Genomic DNA, 27,567 nt, shown 5'->3' with positions numbered 1-27,567 from the left:
CACATCTCATCCTGCTCCACAGAGCGGACTCTGGAATGGAAGATGATCTTGTAGGCCTCCAGCGCAAAAGAGCAAGGCTTGCTGGCTCTTCACCACTTGGAGTTCCTCCTTGACATCGACCCCCATCGACTACAGCCGGAGCAGGTTCTGCATGTTTTTCTGGAGTCGGGACATTTCCCTCTGTTCCTTTCTAGCTTTCTGGATGCCTTTGAGGATGAAAAACCTCTTGATGTTTCCCTTGATCGCTTCCCACCAGTGTGTCAGGGACTCAAAGAGGGGTTTCACAGTTCCCCAACCTTTGTAATCCCTCTTGAGCTCCTCAATGTTCTCTGGAGTCAGCAGTTGCACATTTAGTTTCCTGCCCCCCCTGCCCACCCTCTGGTCTTCCTCTAAGTGACAGTCAGCCAGTAGGAGGCAATGGTCAGAGAAGAACACCAGCTTGACGTCGGCAGAACCGACCGCGAACGCGCGGGACACAAACAGGAAGTCTATCCTGGAACGGATGGACCTGTCTAGCCGCATCCAGGTGTATCTACACTGCATTCCATCTGCAGGGTTGCTGAATACATCGTTCAGCTTGGCATCCTTTACTGTTTCCATCAGGGATCTGGACGTAGCGTCCAATCTGCTGTCGGCCCTGCCGGATCATCCAGCCGCATCGATGATGCAGTTGAAGTTACCGCCCAGAATGACCGGCCTGTAGGTCGCCAGCAGCAGTGGGAGCTGCTGAAAAACCTCTAGCCGCTCAGCCCCTTGTGCCGGGGCTTACACGTTAATTACCCGGAGTGGAGCATTCTTGTACATTACGTCTGCTACGAGGAGGCGCCCGTCCACCACCTCCTTAATCTCGGATACGGTGAAGTTGCCTCCCCGCAGCAGAATACCCAGGCCGGAGGAATGAGAGTCGTTTCCTCCTGACCAGATCGATGGCCCATGGGACCACCATCGTGACCATTGCCTATAGGAGCTGAGGTGCGGAATCGCACACTCCTGCAGAAGCATCAGGTCAGCTTTGACCGTGGCAAGGTAATCCAAGGTCGCAACGCATCGCGTAGTAGTTTTAATGCTACGCACATTTACGGATACAATCTTTACACGCATTTTAAAGCATTTAGTCTCTTACCAAACCTGCTGTCTCTGAGAGTCCCAGACTCTCTTTGTCTGCTCTTGTATACCCATAGTGTGCTCAAATTGCCTCACTTTGGATGGGCTGAGGAAACTGTCCTGAACCTCCCCATTGGAGATGTTCTACTCAGGTGGTATCTGGGAGTTTGTGTAGAGAATGGGATTTGAAATGTCCTCTGTTGGAGAAGCTTCTCCAATCCTCTCCCCCTCTGGGGCTTTGCTGCTCCCGGCTTTCTGGAGCTGGGGTGCGCTCTCTTTCACCATCACCCAGACGGTCTTAGGAACCACATGGTATGGAGCTCAACTGGTTACAGCCATCACTTCATGACTACACTTGATCTTAGCAAAAAGGCTGAGAAGCAACCAGCCACCATCACATTTTTTTTTTGCAAAAATATACTTTATTCATAAAACATCTTCAACAACATTTCAAGCCACCATCACATTTTTTTTTTGCAAAAATATACTTTATTCATAAACCTTCAACAACATTTCAAACCATTTCAAAATCACCATCACAAAAATACAATCAGGTTCAATTTTTACAACATGAATCACAAGGTGTATCAGTACATACAATGAATATTACAATCATTGGCAGACATTCATTTTGAGCTGTACATCCTGAGGAGCCATCATCACATTTTTTTTTGTTGCAAAAATATACTTTATTCATAAATCTTCAAAAACATTTCAAACCATTTCAAAATCACCATTACAAAAATACAATCAGGTTCAACTTTTACAATATGAAACACAAGGTGTATCAGTACAAACAATGAATATTACGATCATTGGCAGACATTCATTTTAAGCTGTACAGCCTGAGGGGCTCTAAACAGTTTCCAGTCCCTCAGTGCACTGTGGCAGAAAGGTCTTAGGCAGTGACCCCTCCCCATTGCGCCTTTGTGGTGGCTGCCCCAAGCTTAACTGTGTCCCTCAGCACGTAGTCCTGGACCTTGGAATGTGCCAGTCTGCAACACTCGGTCGGGGACAACTCTTTGCGCTGGAAAACCAACAAGTTTCGGGCAGACCAAAGAGCGTCTTTCACCGAGTTGATGATCCTCCAGCTGCAGTTGATGTTTGTCTCGGTGTGTGTCCCTGGGAACAGCCCGTAGAGCACAGAGTCCTCTGTCACAGAACTGCTCGGGATGAACCTCGACAGAAACCACTGCATCTCTCTCCAGACCTTCTTCGCAAAGACACAATCTACAAGGAGGTGAACAACGGTCTCTTCCCCACCACAGCCACCTCGAGGGCAATGTGCAGAGGGGGTGAGACTCCTGGCATGTAGGAAGGATCTTACAGGGAGGGCCTTTCTCACCACCAGCCAAGCTACATCTTGGTGTTTGTTGGAAAGTTCTGGTGATGAGGCATTCTGCCAAATGACTTTGTCAGTCTGCTCAGGGAACCATCCCACAGGATCCACCCTCTCCTTTTCCCTCAGGGCCTTTAAGACGTTACGTGCCGCCCACTGCCTGATGGACTTGTGGCCAAAGCTGTTTCTCTGCATAAATTTTCCCACGAGGGACAGGTGGTACGGCACGGTCCAACTACTTGGAGCGTTCCGCAGCATCGTGGCCAGACCCACCCTTCGCAACAGCCGGGAGAGGTAGAACCTCAGCATGTAGTGACACTTGGTGTTTGCATACTGAGGGTTTACGCACCGCTTGATACAGCCGCACACAAAAGTGGCCATCAGTATCAAGGCAATGTTGGGCACGTTTTTTCCCCCTTTATCTAGAAGATTGTACATCCTGACCCTGCAAACACAGTCCATTTTCAAGCCATCATCACATGCAGAATGAATTAGTATTACTCCCCTACCAGGTTAGGCATGTTTAAGCATTTTCTAACGCTAACAGCCCAAATCAAGCACTACCTCTCACAGTCACAGACACTCCATTTTAAGTCACCCTGTTCAGATCTGCTACCACTCTGACAAGTCAATCCTTTCCACCCATTGCAGTTACATGCTTGAATGTTCTTCTACAGAAAAGGTTGCAAGAACACAGAACCTTCCAGCCATATTTGCATTTTTCCCTTAAAAGGAAATGAACCTTCCTCCTGGAAAAAACAGAAAAAGCTGGAAAAAAACTCAGCAGGTCTGGCAGCATCTGTGGAGAGGGAACAGTTTGAGTCCGTATGACTCTTCTTCAGAGACCTCCTGGAATGCTGCTTGCAATACGGATACGGTCCATATGGGGTCGCTGCTCCCTCACTGCTCAGACTGACTTTCAATGCAAAGGACTAGAAAAATCTCAATTTGTTTTTACATTGCTTTCAACATAGTGGCAGAACAGTTAATACAGCAACCCTGCTTAAACTACACGGACAAAGGTCTAGAAAAATCTCAATCTGTGTTTACATTGTTTTTACGATAGAGATAGAACAGTTAATCAAGCAATATAATATAAAAGCAAAATACTGTGGCTGCTGGAAATCTGAAACAAAACCAGAAAATGCTGGGAAAACTCAAGAGGTCTGACAGCATCTGCGGATAGAGAAACAGAGTTAATGTTTTGAGTCCGTATGACTCTTCAGAGCAACCCTGCTTAAACCACATGGACAGGCAGAATTGGTTTGAACCTTATGCTTGTAAAAACCTAACCCCTTGTTCACATTGTCAGGGATAAATGTTGGGGAAGCATGTGAAACTTTAGATAATGGAAGAAGATTAACACTTTCAGCTCGGGCTGTATTCCCTGGGGTTTGGAATGTCGACTGGTGATTTGATTGAAGATTTCAGGATATTTGCAGCAACAGCTGGTGTCTCCTATCTATATGTAGGAGCAGACTGAAAGAGTGCTGTTGTTCTTGGTGTGGAATCAGTAAATAAAAGCTGAGAAATGAAGAAAGACTTGACTTCAGTGTTCTAAGCTTTGACAGCCTGGCTGATAGATACAAGATGGGACGACTTGACACAAAGTCGTCATGTTCTGGTAGAAACGTCGGCAACATGAAGTGAGAGTGGGGTCACTCCAGTGTCTTCAATGAAAATGTGACCACTTGCTGAGAGAACATGGTCAGTTTCAGGAAGTTCGAGGTTAGGTTCCATTGGAATGTATCCCTCCTGGAACCTCAGGGAGTAGGGGAGGAATTGCTGAGAGTTTTCCTGAAATGGTCACGTTCCAAGAGACAGCATTCCTAGATGGTGGGACAGCAGCGAGCGAGTTGATGCTGTCTGCTGGATGAGACAAGCTTGATGGATCTGATAGAAATGTACAAAATGATGGGTAAGTGAAGAGTATGTGCAGACTGTGCATTGTATCTGAGCCCTGCCTGGTGTGTGGTTCAGAGATTTCACCCAGTCAGTAGCTAAGCCCAGTGACAATCCCCAGACTGTGATTCCCCCCATTAGAGAATTCAGCTCTTCCTGCATCTGTTCCTCATAGGATCCGTGCACAAATCGGACGACACTCACAGTTCATTCATTTTCCTTCCATGTTTAATTCCCGATGTTAAACTTCTCACATTTTAGGCACTGAACTAAAACATAAGTATATGTAAAAAATGACAGACAGGAAAAGATGCTCTGGTCCGTCCAGTCTGTCCCACACAAATGCAGCAAAATATATCGACTTCTCCAGCCCAACCAAGGCTGTGTTACCACCTGGGAGAGACCAGAAAACGACCAAAACCAGTGAAAACATTCTGGGAAATTTGTAAGCTGGCCTAGGTTTTATATTTTATTTTAGTTGGCTTCACTGTGCTTGCTTAACTCGACCATGTTATACTAACATCAAGTGGCCAGAAAAAGAAGCCATGTTAATGCTGTTGACCTTTTCCAAAAAACTAACCCAAAACAGTATCATGAAGAAGTCACTGACCAGCAACAGGTGATTTCATTGGAAGGAAGTGCTTCAATTACTAATTGGTAATTAATAATTGCTAATTAATAATCGGTAGTTAATTAGAAGTCTGTTTATGTTATTTCTGTATTTCTCCGTTAGCATTTCTTATAAGAGAATTAACGTGCTGTAACAGCTGGGAGAGAAAAGCCATTGGCCTTGGACTCCCTTTCAGGAACACATACTGTCCTTAACAGCTGAGCCTGTCTTAACGAATGGGACTCCTGTAAAGACATCATGATAAGAGACATAGCTTAAAGGAAGGTATTATTTAAGTTTAAGACAATGCGTGTAATTAGCTAGAACTAATGGAGTTAAGTCTGAGCACGTTGTTGACAAATTATAAACCAATTAGCCATTTCCAACAACTTGGCTAAAATGGGATTATAACATCTCTTGAGTATAATAAAAGGATTGTAGAAACCAGCTTTAGGAAGTTGAGGATTGTATAAGATTAAAAGAAAAGGCTTATAAAGTTGCCAAAAGTAGTAGCAAACCTGAGGATTGAGGTTTTTAGAATACAGCAAAGGAAGACCAAGAAACTGGTGAAGAAAGGGAGAGTAGAATATGAATGCAATCCAGCAAAAAACATAGAAACATACTGTAAAAGCTTCAATAGGTATGTAAAAAGGTAGCGTTTGGATAAGACAAATGTGGGTCTAATGCAGGCAGAGTCAGGAGAATTCATAATGGGGAATAGAGAAATGGCAGAGAAGCTAAATGATTACTTTGTGTCTGTTTTCACTGAGCAAGATACAGGAAATCTCCCAGATTTAGAGATCCAAGGGACTAGGGAGAATGAGGAGTTGAAGAAAATTAGTACAAGTAAGAAGGTTGTATTAGAGAAATTAATGGGACTGAGAGTTAATAAATCTCCTGGACCTAATGTTCTGCATCCCAGAGTGTTGAAAGAGGCTGCTATAGAGATAGTGGATACATTGGTGATCGTTTTCCAAAACTCTGTGGATTCTTGGATGGTTCCTGAAGATTGGAAGGTAGCAAATGTCACTCCACTATTTAAGGGAGGGAGAGAGAAAACAGGGAAACACAGACCTCTTAGCCTCACATCAGTTGTAGGGAAAATGCTAGAATCTATTATAAAGGATGTGATAAACGGATACTTGGATAATCAAGATCTGATTGGACATAGTCAGCATGGATTTACAAATGGGAAACCATATTGAATGAGCTTTCGGAGTTTTTTGAGGATGTTACTAACAAAATTGGTAAAGGAGAGCCGATTGATGTAGTACACTTAGATTTTCAGAAGGCTTTTGATGAAGTCCCCCACAGGAGATTGATTATCAAAATAAAAGCACATGGGGTATGAGGAAATATAATGGCATGGACTAAAGATTGGTTAACAGACAGAAAACAGAGAGTAGGAAGAAATGGGTCATTCTCACGTTGGCAGGTTGTGACTAGTGGGGTACCGCAAGGGTCAATACTTGGGCCCCAGCTGTTCACAATATATATCAATGATTTGGATGTAGAGGCCAAATGTAATATTTCCAAGTTCGCAGATGATACAAAGCTAGGTGGGAATGTGTGTTGTGAGGATGATGTAAAGTGGCTACAGGAGGATTTGGACAGACTTAGTGAGTGGGCAAGAACATGACAGATGGAATATTATGTGGAAAAATATGAGATTATCCACTATGGTAGCAGGAACAGGCATGCAGAGTATTTCCTAAATGGTAAGATATAGAAAGTATAGATGTTCAAAGGGACCCGGGTGTCCTTGTCCATAAGTCACTAAAGGCTAACATGCAGGTGCAGCAAGCTATTCGGAAAGTTAATAGAATGTTCGCTTTTATTGCAAGAGGATTTGAGTACAGGAGTAGTGAAGTGTTGCCTCAATTGAATAGAAGCTTGGTTAGACCGCACCTGGAGTACTGTGTGCAGTTTTGGTCCCCTTACCCCAGAAAGGATATTATTGCCATAGAGGAAGTGCAATGAAGGTTCATCAGACTTGTTTCGGGGTTGGCGGGACTGTGTTATGAAGAGAAATTGGGCAAACTGGGCCTGTATTCTCTCAAGTCTTGAAGAATGACAGGTGATCTCATTGAAACCTACAAAATTCTTAAAGGAATAGACAGGGTAGATGCAGGTAAGATTGGGGAGTCTGGAACCAGGGGTCACAATTTCAAAATAAAGGGGAAGCCACTTAGGACTGAGTTGAGGAGAAATTTCTTTACTCAGAGGGTTGTGAATACTTGGAAATCTCTACCCCAGAGGGTCATGAAAGCTGAGTATGTTTAAGGTAGAGATTGATAGATTTCTGATTAACAATAATGTAAAGGGTTTTGGAGATAATTTGGGTAAAAGGCCTTGAAGTGTTCGATCAGCCATGATTGCATTGAATGGTGGAGCAGGTCTGATGGGCTGAATGGCCTTCTCCTGTTCCTATGTCCCTATTGTGAACATCATGTATGGAAGAACCGGTTTAGACGTTCGGGGGTAGGTGAGCGTCCTCCTATCAGCGTAAAGGTAATTTCCAACAAATGTCAGGGACAAGTGAGTATTGAGCGCGGTTAGTCCTGGGACTGTTTCAGTGGCGGATTCCCTGCCAGTAGAAATCCTAGGAAGGTGTAGCGCTTCTCGGAGGCAGTGACAGTTTCTCTGTTGGTGTGAGGAGTTGAAGCTGTTGTCCACTTCTCTTGGATTGATCACCCATTTGAAAGTGTGGAGTTGGTAGAGTTTCATTGATAAGTAAACTTTTCCTCTATTCTCCCTCTATTTGTTAGTTGATTAGTTTCTAAAATTTGTTTATAATCAATAAACTCTGATACCATTTACTCATTTGGTGTCTGAATCTTTGCTTGGTGGTTATATCTCCGACAAACTCGACCAGTTTAAAAGGGCGGTGTGGGTTCCAGTATTAGGCTGTACATCGCTAAATTAAAACAAGTCTTAAATATCAAAACACCCCTTCTAAAACTTACAATAGTATGAACATACAAATGAACATACGAATTAGGATCAGGAGTAGGCCACTTGGCCCTTTGACCTTCCTCCGCCATTCAGTAAGATCATGGCTGATCTGATGTAACCTCAACTCCACATTCCTACCTACCCCCCAATAGCCTTTCACTCCCTTGGTAATCAAGAATCCAGCTTGCTCTCCCTTAAAAATATTCAAAGATTCTGCTTCCACCATCTTTTGAGGAAGAGAATTCCAAAGACTCACTACCCCGAGACAAAAAAAATGTCCTCATCTCTGTCTCAAATGTGCAACGCCTTATTTTTAAACAGCGACCTCCTAGTTCTAGCTTCTCCCATAAGAGGAAACATCCTGCCCACATCCACCCTGTCAAGTCCCCTCAGGATATTCTATGTTTCAATCTCAGTCCCTCAGTACCGGCGTTGTCGTCACTCATTGTTTGATGTGAGTGAAAGCTGCTCCTTGTTCTGTGAGCATCTTTTGCAGTGAGCTTGTGTAGAGGTTCAGAGTCTGATGACAGATTGGCTAAAACTTGGTGAGGGAGACCCTGTGTGGGTTCACTGATGTTCCAGGAAGACCAACAGCTGTGTGGAGGCTTTATTACAGAACTCACATCGACAGGGTTTCTCCCATGTGTGAGTGCATTGATGGACTAGGAGATACATTGACTGTGTGAAAGCCTTGTCACACACCTCACATCTGAATGGTTTCTCTCCAGTATGGATCTACTGACGATTCAGGGGATCAGAGGAGTGGGTGAAACCTTGTCACAAATATCACACCTGAAGAGTTTCTCCTGTGTGTGAATCCTCCGGTGTTCAGGAGGGTCAAAGAAAGCTTCATCACAAACCTTACACTTGAAGAGTTTCTCCCCTGTGTGGATTCTCTGATGGAGCAGGAGGTTTGATGATCTCAAGAATGATTTGTCACACACCTCGCTCGTAAACAGTTTCTCCCCTGTGTGAATGTGTTGGCATCTCAGCAGCATCGTAGATATTGGAAAAGCTTTTTCACAAACCTCGCATTTGAAGTGTTTCTCCCCTGTGTGTATCCTCTGATGAACCAGGAGGTTCCATGACCTCCCAAATGATTGCATGTGAATGGTTTCTTCCCTGTGTGAATGCGTTGCCGTTTGCGGAGGTGCGATGACACCGAGAATGATTTGTCACACACCTCACACATGAATGGTTTCTTCCCTGTGTAAGTCCTCTGATGGAGCAGGAATCTCAATGAGCCAGAGAATGAATTGTCACACACCTTGCACTTGAGCAGTGTGGATGCGGTGGTGTATACAGAGATTTGATGAGTCAGAGAATGATTTGTCACACACCTCACATGTCTCCCCAGTTTGAATGTGTTGGTGTCTGTGGAGATTCGATGAGACAGAGAATGTTTTATCACACCTCACACGTGAATGGTTTCTGTCCTCAGTGAATATGTTGGTGTACGTGGAGGTGAGACGATGGCAAAAAAGATTTGATACACACCTTGCAGGTAAATGGTCTCTCACCTGTGTGAATGTGTTGGTGCATGAGGAGAGCTGATGACTGCGAGATGGATTTGTCACACACGTCACACGAGAATGGTTTTTCTCTGTGTGAATGGGCCAGTGATTCACCAGCCCGATGACTGCACAAAGCCCTTGTTACACACCTCACATTCAAAAGGCTTCTCCCCAGTGTGACTGTGTTGATGATTCGTGAATGTCGATGGATGTATGAAAGCTCGATCACACGCCTCACACTCGAACAGTTGCTCTTCCATGAAGCTGCCCCTATGTTGCCAGTTCTACAACAGATGCACCATAAGGAAATATTATGAGCTTGTGCAGTCGTCCTCACACACCTCACACTTGAACAGCCTCTCACCTGTAGGAATGAGTCATTGGTTCATGAGGCTCGATGAATGATTGAAGCTCTCAACACACTTGGAGCCACTCACACTTCTCCCCAGCCTCACCCTAACCTATTGCCCACAGCCGAACTTTCAGAAAGGTTGGTTCTGATGGAAGGTTCCACACCACTGGTTTCAGATCTGATGATATGTCAAAGCTCCCCTGAACTGACCAATTTCCAGATGATGGTTTCACTGTCCAATCTTCTCTGTGTTGAGCAATGATGTGAAATGAATGAATGTCTTCCCACAGTTGTGCAGTTGTTCCTTGGGTGATGGTCAGGATCTATCTGTGGTGTCTATCCTCTCTGTATCCTCTGGTGTAGTACAGTGCAATCCTTCTGTAAAACAGGAAAAGGAAACATGATTTCCTCCAACTCCCTTTCCTCCCTTGCTGAAGGGGATGATTCCTCAGTTTGTTTTCATCTATACTTTCACAGGATATGGGCATCACTGGCTCGGCCAATATTTGCTGCCCATCCCTAAATGTCCTTGAGATGGTGGCGGAGATCCATTTTCTTGAATCACTGCAGGCCACGTGGTGTAGGTACAGCCAGGGCAATGGAGAGAAATCATGGGCCCTGGTGCTTCTCCTGTTTCCGGGCCCCTAATCTCCACCACCCCCTTTAACCCTCCCCATCATTCTTCAGGGGCCTAGAATTGTAACTATAATCACAGTGGGGTCAAACTGTTTCAAATAACTTTATAAAAACTTGTTGGCTATTGTACTCTATGCATCTATTTATAAAGCCCATTGAAAGCTCAGGTTTCAGTATGATAGGCGTTACAGCCACAGCTTTGTCAGACAATCACACGCAACTTTGTTCTTCATACTATGCAACCAGCTCCAACTTTTTCATCCTGGTCCTATGCCATATCCGGACAGCAATAGCAACAGCAAAAGACTTGAACCTAACAAGCACCGCAAACAACAATCCCATGTGCAAGTGAGAATATCTGAACAAAGTGACCTATTCTAAAGGTGAATGATTCCTACTTTCACTTCCAAGTTTAAAAATTGCAAAATCTTCCAGTAAATTACCACCAACCAGTTCACAATAATGTGCTATTTCTAGGTACAGAAGTGGGTTTTGTTAACAGAAAAATTACACTTTACATTGAGTGATCAATATTTTCTAACTTTAAATTGAAACTAATCACACCTTCAAATGCCCAGAACGGAGTATATAATCGGAGGGAAAACTACTACAGAATGCTAGAAATATGAAATATAAACAGAATATGCTGGAAATACTCAGCAGGCCAGGCAGCACCTGTGGAGAGAGAAACAGAATCAATGTTTCAGGTCCACAATCTGCATTGGTTCTGATGAAGGCTCACGAACCTCTTTCTGTCTACGCAGATGCCACCAGACATGCTGAATGTTTCCAAACACCTCCCATTTCTACTGGAGCAAAAATAACCCTTTCACCAGCCCTCCGAAAAGCAATCAGATTCCTGTGAGCCCCTCATTCCCCTTCAGCAAGAACCCCAGCAACAGCTGCCTGAGATCTGGTTTGGAACATTAAAAATCAATTTAAAAAGAACATTCAGGTCTGAAGAAAACGTAAACAACCTGCTGAGCGAAAACAAAATCAATGTATAAGCAATAAGCTGATCATTTAAAAAAATATTTAAAAACTGCCAAGCAGTAGAGCTAACACTTAAAATTCTTTTTTACCTTCTCACTTAAGAAGAAGAGCTGGAGAGAGAGATCAAGAGAGAAAGCCAGACTAGGCCCAAGTCCTGATCACAGGGAAGAGGGAGGGGACCAGGGCTGAGCTAAGGAGTTGGGTTTAACTAACATTGACCTTGTGATTGTCTCGGGTGGCCTACACACTGAGCTGGTTTTGGCAGAATTCATGTGAAAGTGGGGGTCAGAAGTGGGCTGCTTTTCAGCCTGGATGTTCCTCCGCTCCCGGCCTGGTGTGTGGATAGGTTTTTGGGGAGGGAGGAAGAAGAGGAGGGGGTTGGTGTGTGTCCCCACACTGAGCAGACTTGTGTGTGTCTGGTTTATTCCCAGTCTCAGGGTTCTCTTGTTCACTCACACATTACCTGTCACATACACACACGTGCACTCTTTCCCACACACTCACTCTCTCCCACATCCTCGAACACACACTCTCACTGTCTTTCACTTAGTCTCTATCTCACTCACACTCTATCTCATTCACAGTCTCTGGGCAGAATTTTCCCAGAATTGCACTAAGTGCAGTAGTGGGCGGGTAAAATGGAGTCCTACCCGCCGATGAAAATGGCAGGTTTTCACGCTGCATCTTCCCGAGCCTACCTCACTATATATTCACTCCTGCAAAACACGCCGTTTCCATGGTGAGTGGGCTCTCATTCGCCCGCTTGCCATCACCCTGCTGGTGCATCATGCCAGCCGCCATCTTTAAAAGGCATCCACCAACAAAGCGCTCATCACCACCAGCTCACCACCACTGCCTGGGAGACATGGGCAGCAAAGGCAAAAAGACTGCAGCCCCCTGTTTCAACGACGAGTCCTTCGAGCAACTGCTGGATGCTGTGGAGGCCTGACGGGATGTGCTCTACTCCTGCTCTGTCTGCAAGATGGGTGGCAATGTCACCAACCCGGTTTTGGAGGCGGTGCCAGCAGTGGTCAGCACTAATGCACTGCAAAAGAGGACAATCACCCAGTGTCACGAAAGGATGAATGATCTCTTCTGTTCCGCCAGGGTGAGTCACTCTTTTCATCACTCCCAACTCACACACTCACAAACCGATCACACATCCACAGGGCCCTCACTCACTGCCAGTGTAAGTGACATCACCATTCACTCTCACACACACCATCATTGTCCTCTTCCCATCCATAGGACCAGTCACCACCCTTACAGGCCAGGCATACTTATCATCTGGCTCGGCAGGCATCCTGATACACTCTCCCCATCTCTATCCATGCAGGTCAAACTGGCTCATAACAGGAGTGAAAGGTCGCAGACAGGTGGAGGGATGCTGGAAATCAAAGTTCTGACAGAATTCGAAAACGGAGCCATCCAGCTGGCCGGCGATGACTGGGACCGGACCTGTGCTGACGGTGAGGTCGGCGCTGCTCTACCAAGTGAGGATCCAACAGTGCAACATCCATCGTTACCATGCCGTGAGTGATATGTCCTCTTTCACAAGCCACTGCCATGCACTAATTATCTCTCCCTGCTTTCACAGGCACATCTGCCAAACAGCCGACAGAGTCCATGACCCAGGGCCTCCAACCAAGCTCTGAAGAAACCTCTGAAGAGGAATCTGAAGGCACCCTCCCTGAAGTCCCGTCACAGCGCTCACCCACTCCCTCCACCAGCGCAGAGACACACACCTCGGTGGGACCTAGCTTTACAGTAGCCTCGGGATCACCATCTGGTGAGCACATCGCACTGCCTGATCCACAGCAGGCGGAGGCAGGAACTTCCCAGGTGCCCGGCATTTGGAAGAATTCTAGAGGCCAGAGTCAGATGACGAGCCTCTGGGCTTGGTCATGTCACAGTTGCTGGAGCTGCAAAGGCAAGCTAGAGAACAACAGAAAGAGATGTCTGCTGACCCCTCAAATTGCAAGGCACGATGGAGGAGTTTGTCTGTCTTCAGGCTGAGGTGATAGTGCCGGCATTGTAATGCACTGAAGTCAACTCAGGCAGGATGGCAGCCGCCATGGAGACCTTGGTCTAGGATGTCACTCCTGCACTGCTACATGGGCTTAACTCCATTGCCGATGCCATAGTTGACCTCCAACATTGTGTACACAAGAGGGGTGGTGGACAACTCAATCTCACTCCAGCTACACATTCTGCTCACGGAGTCAGCTAGGGGCCCTCGAGCACCCATAGGGAGGAGGTTCAGCAGGTGCATACCCCGGGCCATCCGCTCAGGTGACTCTGGAAGCAACCAGCCCATCATAATTCCCTCTTCCTGTGTCCTCCACAGATCCAGCTTCACAGGCCACACATCAGGACCCCAAAAGCAGGCCGGGGCCCTCCAAGTCTCGGCCCTCCAGAGGACACCCGCCAAAATCACCAGAGACAGGGCGCCACAGTCAGCAGGCTGCCTCCACCTCTGTGGATGTCCGGGGAGCACCAAGATGTAACGGCAGGATTAGGACAGTTAAGGAGAATTAATTGCACAGCCTGGGCACAGGTATTGATCACTTGTACACACTGATCACATTGTCAATAAACTCCTAAGAATGTCACCCTGCCTGTGACTCTTTGTTCTGATGAGCAATGTTCTTGTTACTCAGATGTGAAACCTTTCTACACAAGATAAAAGGCAAGTGTCTCAGTTCAGGCCCTCTCCCCTGTGCTCTATGCAGCCTTCAGACCACAGTGATGATCCAGCCTCACACTCCCTGGAAACATTACTGATGCCTGCAGCTCGGCAGTGTTAGTCATTGCTGCCAGAATGTAGTGGGTAGGTGCCACAGATTTCTTTCACATTCTGTGTGTGCTCCCAGCACCTTTAAGGTGGGGCTGGCCCCCATCATACCAGCACCTGAGACCACTGATGTTGTGCATCAGCTCCTGTAGGGCTGAGGTGCTAAAGGCGGACACAGCATCAGATGCGTCTGAAGTTTTATGGCTTTGAGATGGCCCTGATCATGGAGCGCAAGTGAGCTGCCCTCAGCCAGGCAGGAGTCAGACATTCTCAGACGCTATGTGAAGACCTATGGAGTGTCCTCACTGCATGTTGTCATCATCCTCCTACGATTGAGCAACTATTCGGGCCTCCACTGCATCTCCATGACAGGAGCGTTCTCACAGAAGGTATTGGCGCTGCAATAAGCCAGGCTGGAGTTAAACATTCATAACTGCGATGTGAGGATCTGCAGGGACACCTCACTGCATGTCGTCATCATCCTTCACAAATCTGGCAGCTATGAGGGCCTCCTGAATGCGCCTGCCTCATCTAGCCAGTGCGAGAGCCTCATACCCATCGCCATCACCACCGAGGACCTCCTCACCCTCATCCCCGTCGGCGTCCTCCTCATCGGAGGAGATGTGCAGCTCCTCCATCTCCTCCTCAGCCAGCTGCTCTCCCCATTGCTGTGCCAGGTTGTAAAGGCGCAGCAGACGAGGACGATGCGTGACACCCTCTGTAGACAGTATTGCAGGGCTCCATCAGACAGTCCGGTCTCTGGAACTGCATCTTCAGCATCCCAATGGTTTGCTCCATCTAGTTGCGAGCTGCTGCATGAGCCTCATTATAGCGTCGCTCTGCTACAGTCTGAGGCCGCTGCACAGGTATCATCAGCCATGGCCTCTGTGGGTAGCCCGTGTCCCCAAGGAGCCAACCCTGCAGCGTCTGTGGACCCTGGAAGTCTGCAGGGATCTGCGAGTGACTCAGGATGTAGGTATCGTGCACACTTTTTGAAACTGTGCTCATACTTGTAGGATGTGTTTCTGGTGGTCGCGTACCAGCTGCACATTCAGTGAGTTGAAGCCCTTTTGGTTGATGAAGTCCACTGAGTATAATGATGGAGACCTGAGCGCCACATGAGTGCAGTCAATTGCACCCTGCACCTGTGGGAATCCCGAGATCAGGGCAAATCCATTGGCCCTGGCATCCTGGTTGTCCCAGTCCCGGGTGAAATGCACAAAGTTGTGAGCCATGGAGAAGATGGCATCCATGACCTCATGGATGCATTTGTGGGTGGCGAATTGTGAAATCCCACACGGGTCACCTATGGAGCCCTGAAAGAAGCCACTGGCATAGGAATTGAGCACCACGGTCACTTTCACAATGACTGGCAGTGCTTGCCCTCCATGACCCTTAGTGCCAAGTCCTGCAGTAAGTGGCAGATGTGAGCGACCGGTTCCCTAGACATGCACAGTCATCGGTGACACTGGCTGTCAGTCATCTGCAGGAATGGCAAGCAGTGCCTATAAACCCTGTGTGCTGCTAGGCGCCAACCAGCCACAGCTCACTGTCGCTCCTGGGCAGTGTGTGTGGGAGCCGCTGCTGCCCCCTGTTCATGAGGTTGCTGCTCCTGCCTTTGCGTGGCCAGGTGCCTCAGTCGCTCTCTCCTCCGTCTTCTATGGTCTCTGGGGGCCATCAGGCATACAGCTAGGTCACCAAGATCCATTATCCTGACGTGGTCCTCCTGCAGCATGAAAAAGAGAGGGAGGCATGGTTATCATGGCTGTACTTAACACCTTTCCTGGCCCTGTTCTGTGCCTCAATGCTTCCCGGAGAATGCTGGTCACCCCTCAGATGGTCAGAGATGAGTGTGCTGCATGGCTGCCCTGTCAATTTGCAACATGGGGGACACTGGTCCTAATCAGGATGCTGAGCTTGTAAGCGGCTGTGAGTGCCTCCAGCAGTGACTGCTACATGTCCAGTGTTGGCGAGGAGATTGTACAATGTGTGCAGTCCAACTGCTCCATGGTCCAGAGAGTGGTGGCAGACTCGAAGTCCGTGCTGGGGTTGGGGGGGGGGGGGGGTGGTGCGTGGTGGCGGTAAGGTATGGAGTGTTTGGTGGCCATTTGGTGCCTCTGCATTGCTTGCATGGGCGGGCAGGCTAGGAACCTGACCCCAATCATATCACTGTGGCTGTGCCTGATCTGTCTTAGTTCCAGAAGCATGGTCACTTTATACAGGTGTCCCTAATGCGTGGCCATTTGTCGTTTACTCTGCCCCCACCTCGACTGCCTGTGCACGGGATGCAGCATCAGGGCAGCACTTGACCATCCACTTCCCCCACCCAGCCCCCGAGCAGTCGCTACATTCCTCACTCTTCTTTGGAGCTGGCTGGAGGCTGCTGGAGAGTTGCCCCCAGACACCCTCCCACTCCTCAGTGGCCTGTGGGGCCAGGCATCAGTTTCCCCCATATCCCCCCCCACCGACTTCCAGCAGTCCTGAGGCCTGTAAACAACGGGCGAGCTGTGGAGAACGCTGCTGCTCACTCACCTCAGTTCCCCCAAAGTGAAGGTAGCCAAGTACACGTCACCTGTGTGCTGTTGTGAAACACATCGGCGTGCTTTCCCGCTGGCGTGGACGGACGATGTAGCGGGGTTCCAAGAGCCTAGAGGGATGACCTTTTAATTATATGCTAATGTATTACAATTAGCTCACTGCTGACTGATGGCAGGAAACGCTGCCCGTCCGTGGGCTGAGCGCAAGATCAGGACCTGCCTTCACGCCGTCATGAAGTAGGTCATGCCATATTTTCCGCACGCACCACCGATCACACCCACTGCCAGCCAGCTCGGAAAATTCCGCTCTCTACCTCACTCAGACTCCCCTACTCACACCTTCACTCTCTCACTCACAGAGGGGAAGCCACGGCTACATCCACCAATGACTGAGGGCAGACTCGGTGGAGAGGTAAGGAAGAGAAGGAATGAGGGCTGAAGACACCAGGGACATCGGGCAAACTGGGTGGAGAGGTCAGGAAGGGAAGGGCCAAGGGTCACAGTTACCATAGACTGAGGGTGGAGTGGGTGGAGAGGTCGGGAAGGGAAGGATCAGGGGTCAGAGACACCATCGACGGAGGACAGACTGGGTGGAGAGGTTGGGAAACGAGGGCCAGGAATCACAGTATCCATCGACTGAGGTCGGACTGGGTGGAGAGGTCAGGAAGGGAAGGGCCTTGTGAGGGTAAGCTAAACATAGAGGCACCAGGGGCTTTACCTGACCTTGCTCTCCAGCAGCCTCCAGCAGCTCTGAAGAAGAGTGAAGAATGTAGCAGCTGACATCACCCAATCAGAACACTGCACGAGGTCAGCGAGAAAGGAGGGACTGACCAATCTGGCTGCTCCTACTCAGCCAATGATTGATGGGCCAAATGGTAAGTCAATCAGGATGGCCTGTGTGCCAGATTGGTTGTTTTCAACAATGACCATCCTGATTGACAGGCTATTGGCCAATGAACCCAGGCACCCCTATAGGCACGGAGCCCAATGATTAGCACCGTCTGCAGCCCCCTCACCCAGACCCAGCTTCTCATATTCAGAAATGGCTGCCATGTTTCCTACCTTACAACAGGGTCTACACTTCAAAAGACACTTCATTGTCTGTAAAGTGATTATGGACACCCTGAGTTTCTGGAACTTGATAAATAAATTCAAGTCTTCCCTTCTTAGGGAAACATGATACTTCCTGCGAAGTGGAAATTATAAACCCATTGATGGAGAAAGTATACCAGCTCACAGTGACATTAACCAATATATTGTGTACAGGGCTTACTGAGTATTTCAATGAACAGGAAAATATCATGCTGACAAATCAGGCAGTTTGGGTTGAACTAAAAAGTAAATTTACTTTGAATTATAAATCTATACAGAAGATTGATAAAACAGCAGACAAACAATACCAATATTCAGCTTATACCAAACATTGAATAAACCAAAAGAGCAAACCATTTGAAAGAGATTCAAGATCTTTCCCAGAACATGAAATGAATCTTGGAAGAGTGTAAGGTGAACACTTCGCACCGTTATTACATTGAGGTATGATGGGCTGAGGAAACTCAGGTCAGTAGAGACTCATCCCCACTCCCTCACCATACTCAGGATAGTAGCCCTCCCAGACAGGAGAGTACAAACATTACCCATGGTATCAGTCAAACACCCGTGACTCGAAGAGGATCTGTCTATGATTCACATTGCTAGGGATCTGATTCTACCCCATACCCACTCCTGAGAGCTGGCTCACTTTACTGACACAAAGACTACACAAATACTACTGAGGGACATTTCTTTAAAATCCCGAAAATTGTGTGAAGGCTTTATTACAGAACTCGCACACAGAATTACAGAATAGGATTTCTCCCTTGTGTGAGTGCATGGATGGACCAGGAGAAACACTGGCTGTGTGAAAGCCTTATCACAAAATCACACCTGAAGAGTTTCTCCCCTGTGGGAATCCTCTGGTGTCCCGTGAGGGTCGAAAACATCACAAAAGCTTTATTGTAAATCTCACACTTGTAGGGTTACTTTCCTGTGTGGATCCTCCAGTGGAGCAGGAGGTTTGATAAATTTGTGAAGTCTTTTGTTACACAGCTCACACCTGAATGATTTCTCCCCTTGTGGATCCTCTGGTGCCTAAAGAGATCAGATGACTGTGTGAAAGCCTTCTAACAAACCTCACACATAAAGGGATTTGCCCCAGTGTGAATCATCTAGTCTATCAGGAAGAAAGTAAACCTTATGAAGGCTTTGTCACGCACCTCACACTCGAACATCTTTTCCTCATGGTGGGCATGTCAGTGTTTCACAATTGATAAGTTTACAAATATTTGGTCGCACACCTCACACTTCAATGGTTTCTCTCATGTGAATGTGCCAATGATACACCTCCCCTGATAATTGTGCAAAGCCCTTATTACACACCTCACACTTGAATGGTTTCTTCCCAGTATGAACACGTTGGTGTTGAAGAAGCGTCAACGGCTGTGTGAAACTTGGTCACAAACCTCACATTTGAAGGGTTTCTCCCCTGTGTGAATCCCCTGGTGTCTCAGGAGATCAGCGGATCGGGTGAAAGCTTTGTCGCAATCCTCACACCTGAATTGCATCTCCCCTGTGTGAACGCGTTGGTGTGCGCGGAGGTTCGGTAATTCTGAGAATGATTTGTTGCACTCCTCACACTAGAATGGTTTCTCCCCTGTGTGAAAGCGTTGGTGATTCACCAGGGTCAATAATCATGCAAAGTTCTTGTTATACACCTCACATTTGAACGGCTTATCCCCTGTGAGAATGTGCTGGTGATTCAGGAGAGTCAAAGAGTTTGTGAAGGCTTTGTCACAGAACACACACTTGAACAGTTTCTCCCCAGTGTGCACGCGTTGGTATCTTCGGAAGTCAAATGCATGTTAGAACGTTTTCTCGCATGCATTTCATATGAACGGTTTCTCCCCTGTGTGAATGCGTCGATGATACACCAGATATGATGATTGTATAAAGCGCTTGTAACACACCTCACACTTGGATGGCTTCTCCCCGGTATGAATGCGTCGGTGTTTCACGAGAGTCGATGAATGTGCGAAGGTTTGATTGCAGAACTCACAGCTGAATGGTTTCTCTTCCATGAAGCTGTCTTTGTGTGAAATATTGGACAACAGATGCACCGCGTGTGTTAGGTCATATGAGCCTGTGGAGCCCCCTCACACTTGAGCAGCCTCTCACCTGTAGGGATGCAATGGTTCATAAGGCTCGATGAATGATTGAAGCTCTCACCACACTTGGAGCCTATCACACTTCTTCCCAGCCTCACCCTGACTGATCGCCCACAACTGAACCTTCGCAAAGATTGGTTCTGATGGAAGGTTCCACACCACTGACCAGTTTCAGAACTGATGATGTCAAAGCTCCCCTGACCTGACCGATTTCGAGATGATGGTTTCACTGCCCAACCTTCTCTGTGTTGAGCAATGCAGTGAAGGTACTGGATGTCTTCCCACAGTTGTTCCTTGGGTGATGGTCAGGATCTATCTGCGGTGTCTATCCTCTCTGTATTTACTGGTGTAGTATGGTGCAATCCTTCTGTAAAACAGGAAAAGGAAACATGATTTCCTCCAACTCCTTCTCCTCCTTTGCTGAAGGGACTGACTCCTCAGTTAGAGACTGTTCCACAGTGAGTGCCAGTCTGCTATTCCCCTGTGTGGGGGTTGATGCAAGTCCTTTCTTTTTCCTCACTTGACTGTCAAACACACTGTTTCCAGCAGGGACACTGGATAGTGACCAGGACCTCCACCCAGACCCCCATTTTCCCAGGCACCGTGAGGGCAATGGAAAAGGCTGTCGGGGGAGTGTAAAACGGGCCATCAATTCACTGTGAGCTCGATTTGTGCTGGTGAAGAACAGTGTAACCCTTAGTGTATGTGTTTAATATAAAAAACATTCAGGAGAAAAGTTAATTCAATGGCGATTTTGAAAATTCTTCCCTTGTTTTCCCAAATTATTTGAAGAAAACACACTGGGCATGAAGTGCTAGAAGCTAAGGAAAATATTGCTTCAGTGTAGCTGATTGAAGGGTTCTGGTTTATCCTGGCAAATTAGATACACTGCACTCGCTCAGACTGCACATCCCAAATTCAGCTATCAGCCACAGCACTGGGCAAAACGATCAAATCCAAGCCCAGGCTTTTGGGAAAGGCCGAGGCCTTCAGGTAAAATCTTTAAAGTAGGCAATAAAAGACATTTCAATAAATGTGTCTCCAGGTATGACAGCCTAATTGCTATGCAGGTAACAGGGATAGGGAAGGGTAAGTCCATGGAGGGATTTGAAAACAAGGATGTGAATTTTAAAATTGAGGTGCTGCTTGACCAGGAGCCAATGTCGATCAGCGAGCACAAGGGTGATTGGGGAATGGGTCTTGGTGTCAGTTCGGACATGGGCAGCAGAGTTTTGGAGGAGCTCAAGTTTACAGTGCAAGGTGTGAGAGCAGCCAGGAGAGCATTGGAATAGTTCAGTCTGGAGCCTACATAGGTCTGGATGGGGGGTTTCAGCAGAACATAAGTTGAGGCAGGACGTCACTGGTCTCTCCTGTGAATGGAACTTGATCTTCTTTCTATGCACAGTGTCCCTTACCTGACCAACATAGGTAAATGACAGTGAGAGGCAGGGATGGAAAAGGAGAACCCTTCATAGAATCATACAGGATCATAGAATAGTACGGCACTAAAGGAGTGTGGCTGTGCTGTCAGGGGTGCCATCTTTCAGGTGAGATCTGAAACGAGGCCACTTCTGCTCTCTCTAAGGTGGGTGACAAAGATCCCATGGCGCTATTTTGAAGAAGAACAGGGGAGTTATCCCTGGAGTTCTGACCAACATTAATCCCTCAGTCAACACCGCTAAAAAACTGATTATCTGGTCATTATCACATTGCTGTCAGTGGGAGCTTGCTGTGCACACATTGGCTGCCATGTTTCCTACATTACAACAGTGACTACACTTCAAAAGTACTTCATTGGCTGTAAAGAGTTCTGGGACATCTGGTGGTTGTGCAAGGTTCTATATAAATGCAAGTCTTTCTTATTTTCCCTTTTGTAGCAAGTTACAGAGACAGGGCGGTGGGAGGTCTTGGGAGAGATTTGAAGGGCAGGAAACATCCAGATCCCAACACACAGACAGAACTGACCATTCAGTCCACAGAATAATAACCAGCTCCAAACACACACACACAAACACACAGTCGGAAATCACTAAGAATCCTCTGGCACTCTGCACCACCCAGATAATTACACCTCACTTTCTCATATTCAGTAATGACCCATCAACAAAACTCAGCCTGTAAATCAGAAGGAAAATGCTTCCAATAAACACACTCAATATCCAACACACAGCTCCAGTCAAACAGTTCAGCACAAAGCACCGAGTAAACAGCTCTCAGCTGGATCTTCTCACACAGCATAAGGGGCATTTCCACACCTGATTTCCCAAAGGATAGTGAGACTGCCTGAACATTAGTGTGGATATTATGTGATGTAATTATTATAAATTCTGCTCCTTCACTCACCATCTCCTCACTTGGTTTTCAGTCCCTACAGGAAGTGAATCAGTTGTGGAAGAGGAACAGGAGAGAATGATCTTTTCATTGAGAACTGTCGGCACGACATTAGTCATCTCAATTTCTCTGCTCCTCTCACCCATTCTAATCTCTCTCTCTCTGAAATTACTGCACTCCATTCTCTCAGGTCCAACACTGACATTGTCATCAAACTCGCTGACAAGGGTGGTGCTGTTGTTGTCTGGTGCACTGACCTCTACCTCGCGGAGGCTGAGCGTCAACTCGCAGACACTTCCTCCGACCTCTCCCTGGACCATGACCCCACCACTGAACATCAAGCCATTGTTTCCAGGTCTGTCACTGACCTCATCTCCTCTGGGGATCTTCCTCCCACAGCTTCCAACCTGACAGTCGCCCAACCTCGGACGGCCCGCTTCTACCTCCTACTCAAAATCCACAAACAGAACTGTCCCGGTAGACCAATCGTCTCAGCTTGCTCCTGCCCCACAGAACTCATTTCTCGTTATCTTGACTCCCTTCTCTCTCCCCTTGTCCAGTCCCTTCCCACCTACATCTGTGATTCATCTGACACCTTACGTCACATCAACAATTTCCAGTTCCCCGGCCCCAACTGCTTCCTCTTCACCATGAATGTCCAATCCCTCTACACCTCCATTCCCCACCAGGATGGTCTGAGGGCCCTTAGCTTCTTCCTCGAACAGAGGCCCGAACAATCCCCATCCATCACCACTCTCCTCCGTCTGGCTGAACTTGTTCTCACACTGAACAATTTCTCCTTCAACTCCTCTCACTTCCTCCAAATAAAAGGTGTGGTTATGGGTACCCGCATGGGCCCCAGCTATGCCTGTCTCTTTATGGGGTATGTGGAACATTCCTTGTTCCAGTCCTACTCCGGCCCCCTTCTACAACTCTTTCTCCAGTACATCGATGATTACTTCGGTGCTGCTTCGTGCTCTTGGAAAAATTTATTAATTTTGCTTCCAATCTCCACCCCTCCAACATTTTCACGTGGTCCATCTCTGACACTTCCCTTCCCTTCCTTGACCTCTCTGACTCAATCTCTGGTGATAGACTGTCCACCAATATCCATTACAAACCTACCGACTCCCACAGCTACCTTGACTACAGCTCCTCACACCCCGCTTCCTGTAAGGACTCCATCCCATTCTCTCAGTTCCTTCGCCCCCGTCGCATCTGTTCTGATGATGCTACCTTCAAAAACAGTTCCTCTGACATGTCCTCCTTCTTCCTTAACCGAGGTTTTCCACCCACGGTCGTTGACAGGGCCCTCAACCGTGTCTGGCCCATCTCCTGCGCATCCACCCTCACGCCTTCTCCTCCCTCCCAGAAACATGATAGGGTCCCCCTTGTCCTCACTTATTACCCCACCAGCCTCCACATTCAAAGGATCATCCTCCACCATTTCCGCCAACTCTAGCATGATGCCACCACCAAACACATCTTCCCTTCACCCCCCCCATCGGCATTCCGTAGGGATCATTCCCTCTGGGACACCCTGGTCCACTCCTCCATCACCCTCTACTCCTCAACCCCCTCCTATGGCACCACCCCATGCCCACGCAAAAGATTTAACACCTACCCCTTCACTTCCTCTCTCCTCACCGTCCAAGAGCCCAAACGCTCCTTTCAGGTGAAGCAGCATTTCACTTGCATTTCCCTCAACTTAGTCTACTGCATTCGTTGCTCCCAATGTGGTCTCCTCTACATTGGAGAGACCAAACGTAAACTGGTCGACTGCTTTGCAGAACACCTGCGGTCTGTCCGCAAGAATGACCCAAACTTCCCTGTCGCTTGCCATTTTAACACTCCACCCTGCTCTCTTGCCCACATGTCTGTCCTTGGCTTGCTGCATTGTTCCAGTGAAGCTCAAAGCAAACTGGAGGAACAGCAACTCATCTTCCAACTAGGCACTTTACAGCCTTCCGGACTGAATATTGAATTCAACAACTTAAGGTCTTGAGCTCCCTCCTCCATCCCCACCCCCTTTCTGTTTCTTCCCCCTTCCTTTTGTTTTTTCCAATAAATTATATACATTTTTCTTTTCCCACCTATTTCCATTATTTTTAAATACTTTAAAATCTTTTATGCTCCCCCAACCCCCACTAGAGCTATACCTTGAGTGCCCTACCATCCATTCTTAATTAGCACATTCGTTTAGATAATATCACCTACTTTAACACCTATGTGTTCTTTTGTTCTGTTGTCTGTGATCTGCTTCTATCACTGCTCGTTTGTCCCTACAACACCAACCCCCTCCACTTCTCTCCCCCCACCCAACCCCCCCCACACACACACCTTAAACCAGCTTTTTTTTCACCCCTTTCTTGGATTCACTCAGTTCTGTCGAAGGGTCATGAGGACTCGAAACGTCAACTCTTTTCTTCTCCGCCGATGCTGCCAGACCTGCTGAGTTTTTCCAGGTAATTATGTTTTTGTTTTGTGAGAGAATGGGCAGAGTGGGTGGGCTATCTGATTGACGTCTCTCACAGCCAATCCAAATATTTCTGGAGTAACATGAGTTTCCTGAAGCTTGGGAAACTGACCGGTGAAACGGAGGCAACTTTGAGCAGCAGGTCAGGTGGGGATTTAAACTCGTCATTGTCCCATCTGAATAAAACCTCACTTATTGCAGCTGCTGTCTCACTTTCCCCAGCAAACATTTGACAGAGATTTCTGGTGAGCAGATAGTGTTCTTCATGTTTGGAAGCTTTCAAACTGACATCAGTGTGGCCTCAGATGTGTTTGACAGCAGATTAAAAGAGGAAGATCCACAGTGTCCAAGGCAGCGATGATGGGCAATAGTCAGATCAGCACATGCACAGGAGGGAGTGACACTGGAGAAAGGGAGGTGACTGATCCACTGCTCAGAGAGTGACTGTTACCCAGAGTGACTCCATGACTTAGGTATAGAGGTCGGGTTCATTTTGTGAGTAGATGTCTCATGAGGTGATAGCTGACAGACCTACCCTGTCCAGAGGTGGTGCCCTGTGGAAGTTCAGCTGCAATTTCTGAGGCTGAACATTCACCTCATCCGGTTCCTCTCCCAGGACATCCCAGTCGATTCACATCTCCTGGGATTTCCTGGTTCGTTCACCTCTCCCGGGATGTCTCAAGACTGTTGGTGCCTGATTGCATAAAATCCTGAGTGTAATTTGAAGAGCCGCCTCAAACAGGTGCAATCAGCAGAAACTCGCCACTCTCATTATTCCCATATGGGGCAATGGTCATTTCTGTGGTTGGTACCAACTTCCTGGGTAATGTTTAATTAATCAGCTTTAAAGATCATGAAAGTTGAAATCTCACTTTATGCAAATTTTGTTTAAAATTGCTGACACGGTCAATTTCAGCCGGATTACGCTAATAAAACTGGCACCAATTAGCATGAACTCTCGGCCACAATCTGTGCACTTGTGGTTGCTGCATATTTGTCAAAGAGTTTTCCTAAATCAAATTTTTTTCCATTGTATGTTACAATTGAAGCAGTTTTATTGAAGGGTGGTACATTGTGATCTGATTGGCTTCATGATCAATGCAGTGTGTAAACATCTGCAGGGTAATTTATTCATCCATTTTACAACATGTTGGTGTTTCAATAAATGGTGGGTGGGGTTTGTACAGGGAGCCCAGAGCCTGAGGAATTATTCGTGTGGCCCTGACAACAATTTCAATCCATCTGGAGTTGGACTTGAACCTACAAACTTGCTCTCTGAGTCAGGGAGTGGTGAGTTCAAGTCCCACTCCAGGACTTGAGCGCATAAAAATCATGGCTGACACTCCAGTGCAGTACTGAGGGGTGGAAGAGATTACAGAGATAGGGAGGGGAGAGCACATGGAGGGATTTGAAAACAAGCTAAAAAAACTCACCAAAACTAACACTGAGCTTTCCTGGGAAGAGTGGGTTATTCCTTGAGTTTTTTTCCTGACAGACTGTTAGAACTGTGCCTAAACAATAGAACTTTCATGAGTGAATGAAAGCAGAATGGTTAATCAGCAGTACTGATTGAAGACAATTTCTTACCAGGGACTTTACCATCTTTCACGGCTTCAGGAACTCAGACAGAAAGATAACACTGGCACCTGCAGCTCTAACTCTAATTTTAAATCAAATCAAACTTTCAGACTGCCACTTTACAGGGGGAAAAGCATTCTATACACGCCATGGGTCATAACCCCTTAGAAACTGAATCTAATACAACTGAAATATCGGTTGTATTGTCAGTCATGGCTTAGTTAGCACTATTGTCTCTGAGTCAGAAGGTTGTGGGTTCAAGTCTCACTCAAGAGACTTGAACACCGAGGCTGACACTCCAGTGCAGTACTGAGGGAGTGCTGCACTGTCAGAGGGACCATTTTTCGGATGAATTAAACCAAAGTCTAGCAGCCCTCTCAGATGACAGTAAAGTCATTGCAGAAGAGGGGAGTTGTCCCGGCCAATATGGACACTGCAATCAATGTCACAAAAAACAGATCATGTCATTATCATACTGCTGTTTCTCGACACTTTGTCAGGAAGATATAATGTTTTTCAAAATGTAATTGTAATTTATTGTGAAGTAGAGTAATAGTGGGTCTGTTTCTATGTGTCTCTGTGTGTGTGTGTGTGTGTGTGTGTTTGTGTGTGTGTCGGTTGTGTGGGGACTTAATTCAATTAAAGATAGCTGGTATGAAAGCTTTGATGTAACAAAAAAAAAAGCTCGGTTTGAAATGCTAAATAGGTAAACATGGCTGGAGTTTTAGAATGGGAGGTGTAAGGCAATTTGATTTTTAAATAAACCAGAGTACCTTGAATTCAAAAGAGGGGGTGAAATTTTACACCTAGCCAGAAAAGTTTAAGAAGCAGTGCATTTATTTTTCCCAAAGATTACTGGTAAAATTGGTACGATGATAGATTTTTATTATTTGACAGATAAAGACCAAAAACATAGTGAAACAATGGGAATTTGCTTTCGATGGGGAAAATGTGTGTAAAGAAGAGAAGTCTGTGTGTAAGCTGCTGTCTACAAGGACTGAAGTTAAGAAAACTCACTTTGAATTTGACTCTCCAGGGTGTGTGCTTTGCCCGCATCTGTTTAAGTCTATGTATTTTACTGTTGCCTTAACAGAGGTATAACTGGGAGTCAGATTAATTAGAGGATTTAGAAGTTATTATAGTAGCAATTTATAGACATATGTATGTGTTTAAAATCCTTTCCTTTTATTAATAAAGGTTTAATTTAGTTTTGTAAAAAAGCCTCTAAGTATTGGATGACTTA

This window comes from Carcharodon carcharias, chromosome 19, assembly GCF_017639515.1.
Source record: "Carcharodon carcharias isolate sCarCar2 chromosome 19, sCarCar2.pri, whole genome shotgun sequence".
NCBI lineage: Eukaryota > Metazoa > Chordata > Chondrichthyes > Lamniformes > Lamnidae > Carcharodon > Carcharodon carcharias.
The sequence above is the reverse complement of the archived record's forward strand: the minus strand, read 5'-3'. Positions refer to the sequence as shown.